The sequence below is a fragment of the Pseudophryne corroboree genome, chromosome 4, assembly GCF_028390025.1.
Source record: "Pseudophryne corroboree isolate aPseCor3 chromosome 4, aPseCor3.hap2, whole genome shotgun sequence".
NCBI lineage: Eukaryota > Metazoa > Chordata > Amphibia > Anura > Myobatrachidae > Pseudophryne > Pseudophryne corroboree.
The window spans coordinates 310,330,764-310,344,252 of record NC_086447.1 but is presented as its reverse complement, the minus strand read 5'-3'; the positions used below and the strand labels follow the sequence as shown (position 1 = coordinate 310,344,252).

At 46.9% G+C, this 13,489-nt stretch overlaps 1 long non-coding RNA gene across 1 annotated transcript in view; it reads left to right on the top strand.

Annotated features, from left to right (window-relative positions):
- Positions 1-13,489, top strand: part of LOC134911370 (uncharacterized) — a 124,989-nt gene that overhangs the window by 45,900 nt on the left and 65,600 nt on the right. The window lies entirely within an intron of this gene.

Genomic DNA, 13,489 nt, shown 5'->3' with positions numbered 1-13,489 from the left:
CACAGATATGGAGCGTTTTTCAGGCAGAGAACGTATAATACTGGTGGTCACTGGTCACTGGTCAGCAAAACTCTGCACTGTACTCCTCCTATATAATACTGGTGGTCCCCAGTCCCCACAATAAATCAGTGTGAGCACAGATTTATGCAGCACACTGAGCACAGATATGGAGCGTTTTTCAGGCAGAGAACGTATAATACTGGTGGTCACTGGTCAGCAAAACTCTGCACTGTACTCCTCCTATATAATACTGGTGGTCCCTAGTCCCCACAATAAAGCAGTGTGAGCACAGATATATGCAGCACACTAAGCACAGATATGGAGCGGTTTTCAGGCAGAGAACGTATAATACTGGTGGTCACTGGTCAGCAAAACTCTGCACTGTACTCCTCCTATATAATACTGGTGGTCCCCAGTCCCCACAATAAAGCAGTGTGAGCACAGATATATGCAGCACACTGAGCACAGATATGGAGCGTTTTTCAGGCAGAGAACATATAACACTGGTGGTCACTGGTCACTGGTCAGCAAAACTCTGCACTGTACTCCTATATAATACTGGTGGTCCCCAGTCCCCACAATAAAGCAGTGTGAGCACAGATATATGCAGCACACTAAGCATAGATATGGAGTGTTTTTCAGGCAGAGAACATATAATACTGGTGGTCACTGGTCAGCAAAACTCTGCACTGTACTCCTCCTATATAATACTGGTGGTCCCCAGTCCCCACAATAAAGCAGTGTGAGCACAGATTTATGCAGCACACTGAGCACAGATATGGAGCGTTTTTCAGGCAGAGAACGTATAATACTGGTGGTCACTGGTCAGCAAAACTCTGCACTGTACTCCTCCTATATAATACTGGTGGTCCCCAGTCCCCACAATAAAGCAGTGTGAGCACAGATATATGCAGCACACTAAGCACAGATATGGAGCGGTTTTCAGGCAGAGAACGTATAATACTGGTGGTCACTGGTCAGCAAAACTCTGCACTGTACTCCTCCTATATAATACTGGTGGTCCCCAGTCCCCACAATAAAGCAGTGTGAGCACAGATATATGCAGCACACTGAGCACAGATATGGAGCGTTTTTCAGGCAGAGAACATATAACACTGGTGGTCACTGGTCACTGGTCAGCAAAACTCTGCACTGTACTCCTATATAATACTGGTGGTCCCCAGTCCCCACAATAAAGCAGTGTGAGCACAGATATATGCAGCACACTAAGCATAGATATGGAGTGTTTTTCAGGCAGAGAACATATAATACTGGTGGTCACTGGTCAGCAAAACTCTGCACTGTACTCCTCCTATATAATACTGGTGGTCCCCAGTCCCCACAATAAAGCAGTGTGAGCACAGATATATGCAGCACACTGAGCACAGATATGGAGCGTTTTTCAGGCAGAGAACGTATAATACTGGTGGTCACTGGTCACTGGTCAGCAAAACTCTGCACTGTACTCCTCCTATATAATACTGGTGGTCCCCAGTCCCCACAATAAAGCAGTGTGAGCACAGATATATGCAGCACACTGAGCACAGACATGGAGCGTTTTTCAGGCAGAGAATGTATAATACTGGTGGTCACTGGTCAGCAAAACTCTGCACTGTACTCCTCCTATATAATACTGGTGGTCCCCAGTCCCCACAATAAAGCAGTGTGAGCACAGATATATGCAGCACACTGAGCACAGATATGGAGCGTTTTTCAGGCAGAGAACGTATAATACTGGTGGTCACTGGTCACTGGTCAGCAAAACTCTGCACTGTACTCCTCCTATGTAATACTGGTGGTCCCCAGTCCCCACAATAAAGCAGTGTGAGCACAGATTTATGCAGCACACTGAGCACAGATATGGAGCGTTTTTCAGGCAGAGAACGTATAATACTGGTGGTCACTGGTCAGCAAAACTCTGCACTGTACTCCTCCTATATAATACTGGTGGTCCCTAGTCCCCACAATAAAGCAGTGTGAGCACAGATATATGCAGCACACTGAGCACAGATATGGAGCGGTTTTCAGGCAGAGAACGTATAATACTGGTGGTCACTGGTCAGCAAAACTCTGCACTGTACTCCTCCTATATAATACTGGTGGTCCCCAGTCCCCACAATAAAGCAGTGTGAGCACAGATATATGCAGCACACTGAGCACAGATATGGAGCGTTTTTCAGGCAGAGAACATATAACACTGGTGGTCACTGGTCACTGGTCAGCAAAACTCTGCACTGTACTCCTATATAATACTGGTGGTCCCCAGTCCCCACAATAAAGCAGTGTGAGCACAGATATATGCAGCACACTAAGCATAGATATGGAGTGTTTTTCAGGCAGAGAACATATAATACTGGTGGTCACTGGTCAGCAAAACTCTGCACTGTACTCCTCCTATATAATACTGGTGGTCCCCAGTCCCCACAATAAAGCAGTGTGAGCACAGATTTATGCAGCACACTGAGCACAGATATGGAGCGTTTTTCAGGCAGAGAACGTATAATACTGGTGGTCACTGGTCAGCAAAACTCTGCACTGTACTCCTCCTATATAATACTGGTGGTCCCTAGTCCCCACAATAAAGCAGTGTGAGCACAGATATATGCAGCACACTAAGCACAGATATGGAGCGGTTTTCAGGCAGAGAACGTATAATACTGGTGGTCACTGGTCAGCAAAACTCTGCACTGTACTCCTCCTATATAATACTGGTGGTCCCCAGTCCCCACAATAAAGCAGTGTGAGCACAGATATATGCAGCACACTGAGCACAGATATGGAGCGTTTTTCAGGCAGAGAACATATAACACTGGTGGTCACTGGTCACTGGTCAGCAAAACTCTGCACTGTACTCCTATATAATACTGGTGGTCCCCAGTCCCCACAATAAAGCAGTGTGAGCACAGATATATGCAGCACACTAAGCATAGATATGGAGTGTTTTTCAGGCAGAGAACATATAATACTGGTGGTCACTGGTCAGCAAAACTCAGCACTGTACTCCTCCTATATAATACTGGTGGTCCCCAGTCCCCACAATAAAGCAGTGTGAGCACAGATATATGCAGCACACTGAGCACAGATATGGAGCGTTTTTCAGGCAGAGAACGTATAATACTGGTGGTCACTGGTCACTGGTCAGCAAAACTCTGCACTGTACTCCTCCTATATAATACTGGTGGTCCCCAGTCCCCACAATAAAGCAGTGTGAGCACAGATATATGCAGCACACTGAGCACAGACATGGAGCGTTTTTCAGGCAGAGAATGTATAATACTGGTGGTCACTGGTCAGCAAAACTCTGCACTGTACTCCTCCTATATAATACTGGTGGTCCCCAGTCCCCACAATAAAGCAGTGTGAGCACAGATATATGCAGCACACTGAGCACAGATATGGAGCGTTTTTCAGGCAGAGAACGTATAATACTGGTGGTCACTGGTCACTGGTCAGCAAAACTCTGCACTGTACTCCTCCTATGTAATACTGGTGGTCCCCAGTCCCCACAATAAAGCAGTGTGAGCACAGATTTATGCAGCACACTGAGCACAGATATGGAGCGTTTTTCAGGCAGAGAACGTATAATACTGGTGGTCACTGGTCAGCAAAACTCTGCACTGTACTCCTCCTATATAATACTGGTGGTCCCTAGTCCCCACAATAAAGCAGTGTGAGCACAGATATATGCAGCACACTGAGCACAGATATGGAGCGGTTTTCAGGCAGAGAACGTATAATACTGGTGGTCACTGGTCAGCAAAACTCTGCACTGTACTCCTCCTATAAAATACTGGTGGTCCCCAGTCTCCACAATAAAGCAGTGTAAGCACAGATATATGCAGCACACTGAGCACAGATATGGAGCGTTTTTCAGGCAGAGAACATATAACACTGGTGGTCAGTGGTCACTGGTCAGCAAAACTCTGCACTGTACTCCTATATAATACTGGTGGTCCCCAGTCTTCACAATAAAGAAGTGTGAGCACAGATATATACAGCACACTGAGCATAGATATGGAGTGTTTTTCAGGCAGAGAACGTATAATACTGGTGGTCACTGGTCAGCAAAACTCTGCACTGTACTCCTCCTATATAATACTGGTGGTCCCCAGTCCCCACAATAAAGCAGTGTGAGCACAGATATATGCAGCACACTGAGCACAGATATGGAGCGTTTTTCAGGCAGAGAACGTATAATACTGGTGGTCACTGGTCAGCAAAACTCTGCACTGTACTCCTCCTATATAATACTGGTGGTCCCCAGTCCCCACAATAAAGCAGTGTGAGCACAGATATATGCAGCACACTGAGCACAGATATGGAGCGTTTTTGCAGGCAGAGAACGTATAATACTGGACGTCACTGGTCACTGGTCAGCAAAACTCTGCACTGTACTCCTCCTATATAATACTGGTGGTCCCCAGTCCCCACAATAAAGCAGTGTGAGCACAGATATATGCAGCACACTGAGCACAGACATGGAGCATTTTTCAGGCAGAGAATGTATAATACTGGTGGTCACTGGTCACTGGTCAGCAAAACTGTGCACTGTACTCCTCCTATATAATACTGGTGGTCCCCAGTCCCCACAATAAAGCAGTGTGAGCACAGATATATGCAGCACACTGAGCACAGATATGGAGCGTTTTTCAGGCAGAGAACGTATAATACTGGTGGTCACTGGTCAGCAAAACTCTGCACTGTACTCCTCCTATATAATACTGGTGGTCCCTAGTCCCCACAATAAAGCAGTGTGAGCACAGATATATGCAGCACACTGAGCACAGATATGGAGCGGTTTTCAGGCAGAGAACGTATAATACTGGTGGTCACTGGTCAGCAAAACTCTGCACTGTACTCCTCCTATATAATACTGGTGGTCCCCAGTCCCCACAATAAAGCAGTGTGAGCACAGATATATGCAGCACACTGAGCACAGATTTGGAGCGTTTTTCAGGCAGAGAACGTATAATACTGGTGGTCACTGGTCAGCAAAACTCTGCACTGTACTCCTCCTATATAATACTGGTGGTCCCCAGTCCCCACAACAAAGCAGTGTGAGCAGTGAGCACAGATATATGCAGCACACTGAGCACAGATATGGAGCGTTTTTCAGGCAGAGAACGTATAATACTGGTGGTCACTGGTCACTGGTCAGCAAAACTGTGCACTGTACTCCTCCTATATAATACTGGTGGTCCCCAGTCCCCACAATAAAGCAGTGTGAGCACAGATAGATGCAGCACACTGAGCACAGATATGGAGCGTTTTTCAGGCAGAGAACGTATAATACTGGTGGTCACTGGTCAGCAAAACTCTGCACTGTACGCCTCCTATATAATACTGGTGGTCCCCAGTCCCCACAATAAAGCAGTGTGAGCACAGATATATGCAGCACACTGAGCACAGACATGGAGCATTTTTCAGGCAGAGAACGTATAATACTGGTGGTCACTGGTCACTGGTCAGCAAAACTCTGCACTGTACTCCTCCTATATAATACTGGTGGTCCCCAGTCCCCACAATAAAGCAGTGTGAGCACAGATATATGCAGCACACTGAGCACAGATATGGAGCGTTTTTCAGGCAGAGAACGTATAATACTGGTGGTCACTGGTCAGCAAAACTCTGCACTGTACTCCTCCTATATAATACTGGTGGTCCCCAGTCCCCACAATAAAGCAGTGTGAGCACAGATATATGCAGCACACTGAGCACAGATATGGAGCGTTTTTCAGGCAGAGAACATATAACACTGGTGGTCACTGGTCACTGGTCAGCAAAACTCTGCACTGTACTCCTATATAATACTCGTGGTCCCCAGTCCCCACAATAAAGCAGTGTGAGCACAGATATATGCAGCACACTGAGCACAGATATGGAGTGTTTTTCAGGAAGAAAACGTATAATACTGGTGGTCACTGGTCAGCAAAACTCTGCACTGTACTCCTCCTATATAATACTGGTGGTCCCCAGTCCCCACAATAAAGCAGTGTGTGCACAGATATATGCAGCACACTGAGCACAGATATGGAGCGTTTTTCAGGCAGAGAACGTATAATACTGGTGGTCACTGGTCAGCAAAACTCTGCACTGTACTCCTCCTATATAATACTGGTGGTCCCCAGTCCCCACAATAAAGCAGTGTGAGCAAAGATATATGCAGCACACTGAGCACAGATATGGAGCGTTTTTCAGGCAGAGAACATATAACACTGGTGGTCACTGGTCACTGGTCAGCAAAACTCTGCACTGTACTCCTATATAATACTGGTGGTCCCCAGTCCCCACAATAAAGCAGTGTGAGCACAGATATATGCAGCACACTGAGCACAGATATGGAGCGTTTTTCAGGCAGAGAACGTATAATACTGGTCGTCACTGGTCACTGGTCAGCAAAACTCTGCACTGTACTCCTCCTATATAATACTGGTGGTCCCCAGTCCCCACAATAAAGCAGTGTGAGCACAGATATATGCAGCACTCTGAGCACAGATATGGAGCGTTTTTCAGGCAGAGAACGTATAATACTGGTCGTCACTGGTCACTGGTCAGCAAAACTCTGCACTGTACTCCTCCTATATAATACTGGTGGTTCCCCAGTCCCCACAATAAAGCAGTGTGAGCACAGATATATGCAGCACACTGAGCACAGACATGGAGCGTTTTTCAGGCAGAGAATGTATAATACTGGTGGTCACTGGTCAGCAAAACTCTGCACTGTACTCCTCCTATATAATACTGGTGGTCCCCAGTCCCCACAATAAAGCAGTGTGAGCACAGATATATGCAGCACACTGAGCACAGATATGGAGCGTTTTTCAGGCAGAGAACGTATAATACTGGTGGTCACTGGTCACTGGTCAGCAAAACTCTGCACTGTACTCCTCCTATGTAATACTGGTGGTCCCCAGTCCCCACAATAAAGCAGTGTGAGCACAGATTTATGCAGCACACTGAGCACAGATATGGAGCGTTTTTCAGGCATAGAACGTATAATACTGGTGGTCACTGGTCAGCAAAACTCTGCACTGTACTCCTCCTATATAATACTGGTGGTCCCTAGTCCCCACAATAAAGCAGTGTGAGCACAGATATATGCAGCACACTGAGCACAGATATGGAGCGGTTTTCAGGCAGAGAACGTATAATACTGGTGGTCACTGGTCAGCAAAACTCTGCACTGTACTCCTCCTATATAATACTGGTGGTCCCCAGTCCCCACAATAAAGCAGTGTGAGCACAGATATATGCAGCACACTGAGCACAGATATGGAGCGTTTTTCAGGCAGAGAACATATAACACTGGTGGTCACTGGTCACTGGTCAGCAAAACTCTGCACTGTACTCCTATATAATACTGGTGGTCCCCTGTCCCCACAATAAAGCAGTGTGAGCACAGATATATGCAGCACACTGAGCACAGATATGGAGCGTTTTTCAGGCAGAGAACGTATAATACTGGTGGTCACTGGTCAGCAAAACTCTGCACTGTACTCCTCCTATATAATACTGGTGGTCCCCAGTCCCCACAATAAAGCAGTGTGAGCACAGATATATGCAGCACACTGAGCACAGATATGGAGCGTTTTTGCAGGCAGAGAACGTATAATACTGGTCGTCACTGGTCACTGGTCAGCAAAACTCTGCACTGTACTCCTCCTATATAATACTGGTGGTCCCCAGTCCCCACAATAAAGCAGTGTAAGCACAGATATATGCAGCACACTGAGCACAGACATGGAGCGTTTTTTAAGGCAGAGAATGAATAATACTGGTGGTCACTGGTCACTGGTCAGCAAAACTCTGCACTGTACTCCTCCTATATAATACTGGTGGTTCCCCAGTCCCCACAATAAAGCAGTGTGAGCACAGATATATGCAGCACACTGAGCACAGACATGGAGCGTTTTTCAGGCAGAGAATGTATAATACTGGTGGTCACTGGTCAGCAAAACTCTGCACTGTACTCCTCCTATATAATACTGGTGGTCCCCAGTCCCCACAATAAAGCAGTGTGAGCACAGATATATGCAGCACACTGAGCACAGATATGGAGCGTTTTTCAGGCAGAGAACGTATAATACTGGTGGTCACTGGTCACTGGTCAGCAAAACTCTGCACTGTACTCCTCCTATGTAATACTGGTGGTCCCCAGTCCCCACAATAAAGCAGTGTGAGCACAGATTTATGCAGCACACTGAGCACAGATATGGAGCGTTTTTCAGGCATAGAACGTATAATACTGGTGGTCACTGGTCAGCAAAACTCTGCACTGTACTCCTCCTATATAATACTGGTGGTCCCTAGTCCCCACAATAAAGCAGTGTGAGCACAGATATATGCAGCACACTGAGCACAGATATGGAGCGGTTTTCAGGCAGAGAACGTATAATACTGGTGGTCACTGGTCAGCAAAACTCTGCACTGTACTCCTCCTATATAATACTGGTGGTCCCCAGTCCCCACAATAAAGCAGTGTGAGCACAGATATATGCAGCACACTGAGCACAGATATGGAGCGTTTTTCAGGCAGAGAACATATAACACTGGTGGTCACTGGTCACTGGTCAGCAAAACTCTGCACTGTACTCCTATATAATACTGGTGGTCCCCTGTCCCCACAATAAAGCAGTGTGAGCACAGATATATGCAGCACACTGAGCACAGATATGGAGCGTTTTTCAGGCAGAGAACGTATAATACTGGTGGTCACTGGTCAGCAAAACTCTGCACTGTACTCCTCCTATATAATACTGGTGGTCCCCAGTCCCCACAATAAAGCAGTGTGAGCACAGATATATGCAGCACACTGAGCACAGATATGGAGCGTTTTTGCAGGCAGAGAACGTATAATACTGGTCGTCACTGGTCACTGGTCAGCAAAACTCTGCACTGTACTCCTCCTATATAATACTGGTGGTCCCCAGTCCCCACAATAAAGCAGTGTAAGCACAGATATATGCAGCACACTGAGCACAGACATGGAGCGTTTTTTAAGGCAGAGAATGAATAATACTGGTGGTCACTGGTCACTGGTCAGCAAAACTCTGCACTGTACTCCTCCTATATAATACTGGTGGTCCCCAGTCCCCACAATAAAGCAGTGTGAGCACAGATATATGCAGCACACTGAGCACAGATATGGAGCGTTTTTCAGGCAGAGAACGTATAATACTGGTGGTCACTGGTCAGCAAAACTCTGCACTGTACTCCTCCTATATAATACTGGTGGTCCCTAGTCCCCACAATAAAGCAGTGTGAGCACAGATATATGCAGCACACTGAGCACAGATATGGAGCGGTTTTCAGGCAGAGAACGTATAATACTGGTGGTCACTGGTCAGCAAAACTCTGCACTGTACTCCTCCTATATAATACTGGTGGTCCCCAGTCCCCACAATAAAGCAGTGTGAGCACAGATATATGCAGCACACTGAGCACAGATATGGAGCGTTTTTCAGGCAGAGAACGTATAATACTGGTGGTCACTGGTCAGCAAAACTCTGCACTGTACTCCTCCTATATAATACTGGTGGTCCCCAGTCCCCACAATAAAGCAGTGTGAGCACAGATATATGCAGCACACTGAGCACAGATATGGAGCGTTTTTCAGGCAGAGAACGTATAATACTGGTGGTCACTGGTCACTGGTCAGCAAAACTGTGCACTGTACTCCTCCTATATAATACTGGTGGTCCCCAGTCCCCACAATAAAGCAGTGTGAGCACAGATATATGCAGCACACTGAGCACAGATATGGAGCGTTTTTCAGGCAAAGAACGTATAATACTGGTGGTCACTGGTCAGCAAAACTCTGCACTGTACGCCTCCTATATAATACTGGTGGTCCCCAGTCCCCACAATAAAGCAGTGTGAGCACAGATATATGCAGCACACTGAGCACAGACATGGAGCATTTTTCAGGCAGAGAACGTATAATACTGGTGGTCACTGGTCACTGGTCAGCAAAACTCTGCACTGTACTCCTCCTATATAATACTGGTGGTCCCCAGTCCCCACAATAAAGCAGTGTGAGCACAGATATATGCAGCACACTGAGCACAGATATGGAGCGTTTTTCAGGCAGAGAACGTATAATACTGGTGGTCACTGGTCAGCAAAACTCTGCACTGTATTCCTCCTATATAATACTGGTGGTCCCCAGTCCCCAAAATAAAGCAGTGTGAGCAGTGAGCACAGATATATGCAGCACACTGAGCACAGATATGGAGCGTTTTTCAGGCAGAGAACATATAACACTGGTGGTCACTGGTCACTGGTCAGCAAAACTCTGCACTGTACTCCTATATAATACTGGTGGTCCCCAGTCCCCACAATAAAGCAGTGTGAGCACAGATATATGCAGCACACTGAGCACAGATATGGAGTGTTTTTCAGGCAGAAAACGTATAATACTGGTGGTCACTGGTCAGCAAAACTCTGCACTGTACTCCTCCTATATAATACTGGTGGTACCAAGTCCCCACAATAAAGCAGTGTGAGCACAGATATATGCAGCACACTGAGCACAGATATGGAGCGTTTTTCAGGCAGAGAAATTATAATACTGGTGGTCACTGGTCAGCAAAACTCTGCACTGTACTCCTCCTATATAATACTGGTGGTCCCCAGTCCCCACAATAAAGCAGTGTGAGCACAGATATATGCAGCACACTGAGCACAGATATGGAGCGTTTTTCAGGCAGAGAATGTATAATACTGGTGGTCACTGGTCACTGGTCAGCAAAACTCTGCACTGTACTCCTCCTATATAATACTGGTGGTCCCCAGTCCCCACAATAAAGCAGTGTGAGCACAGATATATGCAGCACACTGAGCACAGACATGGAGCGTTTTTCAGGCAGAGAATGTATAATACTGGTGGTCACTGGTCACTGGTCAGCAAAACTCTGCACTGTACTCCTCCTATATAATACTGGTGGTCCCCAGTCCCCACAATAAAGCAGTGTGAGCACAGATATATGCAGCACACTGAGCACAGATATGGAGCGTTTTTCAGGCAGAGAACGTATAATACTGGTGGTCACTGGTCAGCAAAACTCTGCACTGTACTCCTCCTATATAATACTGGTGGTCCCCAGTCCCCACAATAAAGCAGTGTGAGCACAGATATATGCAGCACACTGAGCACAGATATGGAGCGTTTTTCAGGCAGAGAACGTATAATACTGGTGGTCACTGGTCACTGGTCAGCAAAACTCTGCACTGTACTCCTCCTATATAATACTGGTGGTCCCCAGTCCCCACAATAAAGCAGTGTGAGCACAGATATATGCAGCACACTGAGCACAGATATGGAGCGTTTTTCAGGCAGAGAACGTATAATACTGGTGGTCACTGGTCACTGGTCAGCAAATCTGTGCACTGTACTCCTCCTATGTAATACTGGTGGTCCCCAGTCCCCACAATAAAGCAGTGTGAGCACAGATATATGCAGCACACTGAGCACAGATATGGAGCGTTTTTCAGGCAGAGAACGTATAATACTGGTGGTCACTGGTCACTGGTCAGCAAAACTCTGCACTGTACTCCTCCTATATAATACTGGTGATCCCCAGTCCCCACAATAAAGCAGTGTGAGCACAGATATATGCAGCACACTGAGCACAGATATGGAGCGTTTTTCAGGCAGAGAACGTATAATACTGGTGGTCACTGGTCAGCAAAACTCTGCACTGTACTCCTCCTATATAATACTGGTGGTCCCCAGTCCCCACAATAAAGCAGTGTGAGCACAGATATATGCAGCACACTGAGCACAGATATGGAGCGTTTTTCAGGCAGAGAACGTATAATACTGGTGGTCACTGGTCACTGGTCAGCAAAACTCTGCACTGTACTCCTCCTATATAATACTGGTGATCCCCAGTCCCCACAATAAAGCAGTGTGAGCACAGATATATGCAGCACACTGAGCACAGATATGGAGCGTTTTTCAGGCAGAGAACGTATAATACTGGTGGTCACTGGTCAGCAAAACTCTGCACTGTACTCCTCCTATATAATACTGGTGGTCCCCAGTCCCCACAATAAAGCAGTGTGAGCACAGATATATGCAGCACACTGAGCACAGATATGGAGCGTTTTTCAGGCAGAGAACGTATAATACTGGTGGTCACTGGTCACTGGTCAGCAAAACTCTGCACTATACTCCTCCTATATAATACTGGTGGTCCCCAGTCCCCACAATAAAGCAGTGTGAGCACAGATATATGCAGCACACTGAGCACAGATATGGAGCGTATTTCAGGCAGAGAACGTATAATACTGGTGGTCACTGGTCAGCAAAACTCTGCACTGTACTCCTCCTATATAATACTGGTGGTCCCCAGTCCCCACAATAAAGCAGTGTGAGCAGAGATATATGCAGCACACTGAGCACAGATATGGAGCGTATTTCAGGCAGAGAACGTATAATACTGGTGGTCACTGGTCAGCAAAACTCTGCACTGTACTCCTCCTATATAATACTGGTGGTCCCCAGTCCCCACAATAAAGCAGTGAGCACAGATATTTGCAGCCACCTGAATAAAACTGAGAGGACGCCAGCCACGTCCTCTCACTATCATTTCCAATGCACGAGTGAAAAATGGCGGCGACGCGTGGCTCCTTATATAGAATCCGAATCTCGCGAGAATCCGACAGCGGGATGATGACGTTCGGGCGCGCTCGGGTTAACTGAGCAAGGCGGGAAGATTCGAATCTGCCTCGGAACCGTGTAAAATGGGTGAAGTTCGGCGGGGGTTCGGATTCCGAGGAACCGAACCCGCTCATCACTAGTATATGTGTCTATCTCTGTGTGTGTGATCATCAGTGTCAGCGGCCCGCTCTGCCAGCATATTATTATTAGATCCATGTTGTATGGGCATGTGAGTTGTGTGCCTCACTCCTCCACTCACAGGGGGACTCCCTAAATCTCCCAGCAGCTCCTCAGCTTAGTGATGGCCATCGACCATCGATGATTCCTAATCATCGATGGCTTGTGGCTGATGTAGACTGCTTTTGCCATCGATGGGAGAGAACCAGATGGTTTCCCTCCATCGATGGCACAGCATAAACAAATATTTTTATTTTTTATTTTGCAAGGTGTTGGGACACGAAGCACAGCTCCACCCCGGACACTGCTAAGCTCTGCCCCCTTTCTTGGTTGGTCCGCGGCCCAGCCAGCACATTTCAGTGGTGGTCATCGAGTGGTGCTAACCATCGATGGTTTGACATAGATAGTTTATGTACCATCGATGATTATCACCGAGGTGTGTCATCGATGGCAACCATCGATGGACAGCCCACAATGGCCATCCCTACCTTCTCTTCACTCATCTATGTGTTGCCCCTTCCCCAGGTCTCCTGCAGCTCCTCCGTTCTCCTTCTTCCCCCTGATTCCACTAGCTGGGCTAGACAGAGTCTCTCAGAGCTTCGGGGGTAATTCTGAGTTGATCGCAGCAGGAACTTTGTTAGCAGTTGG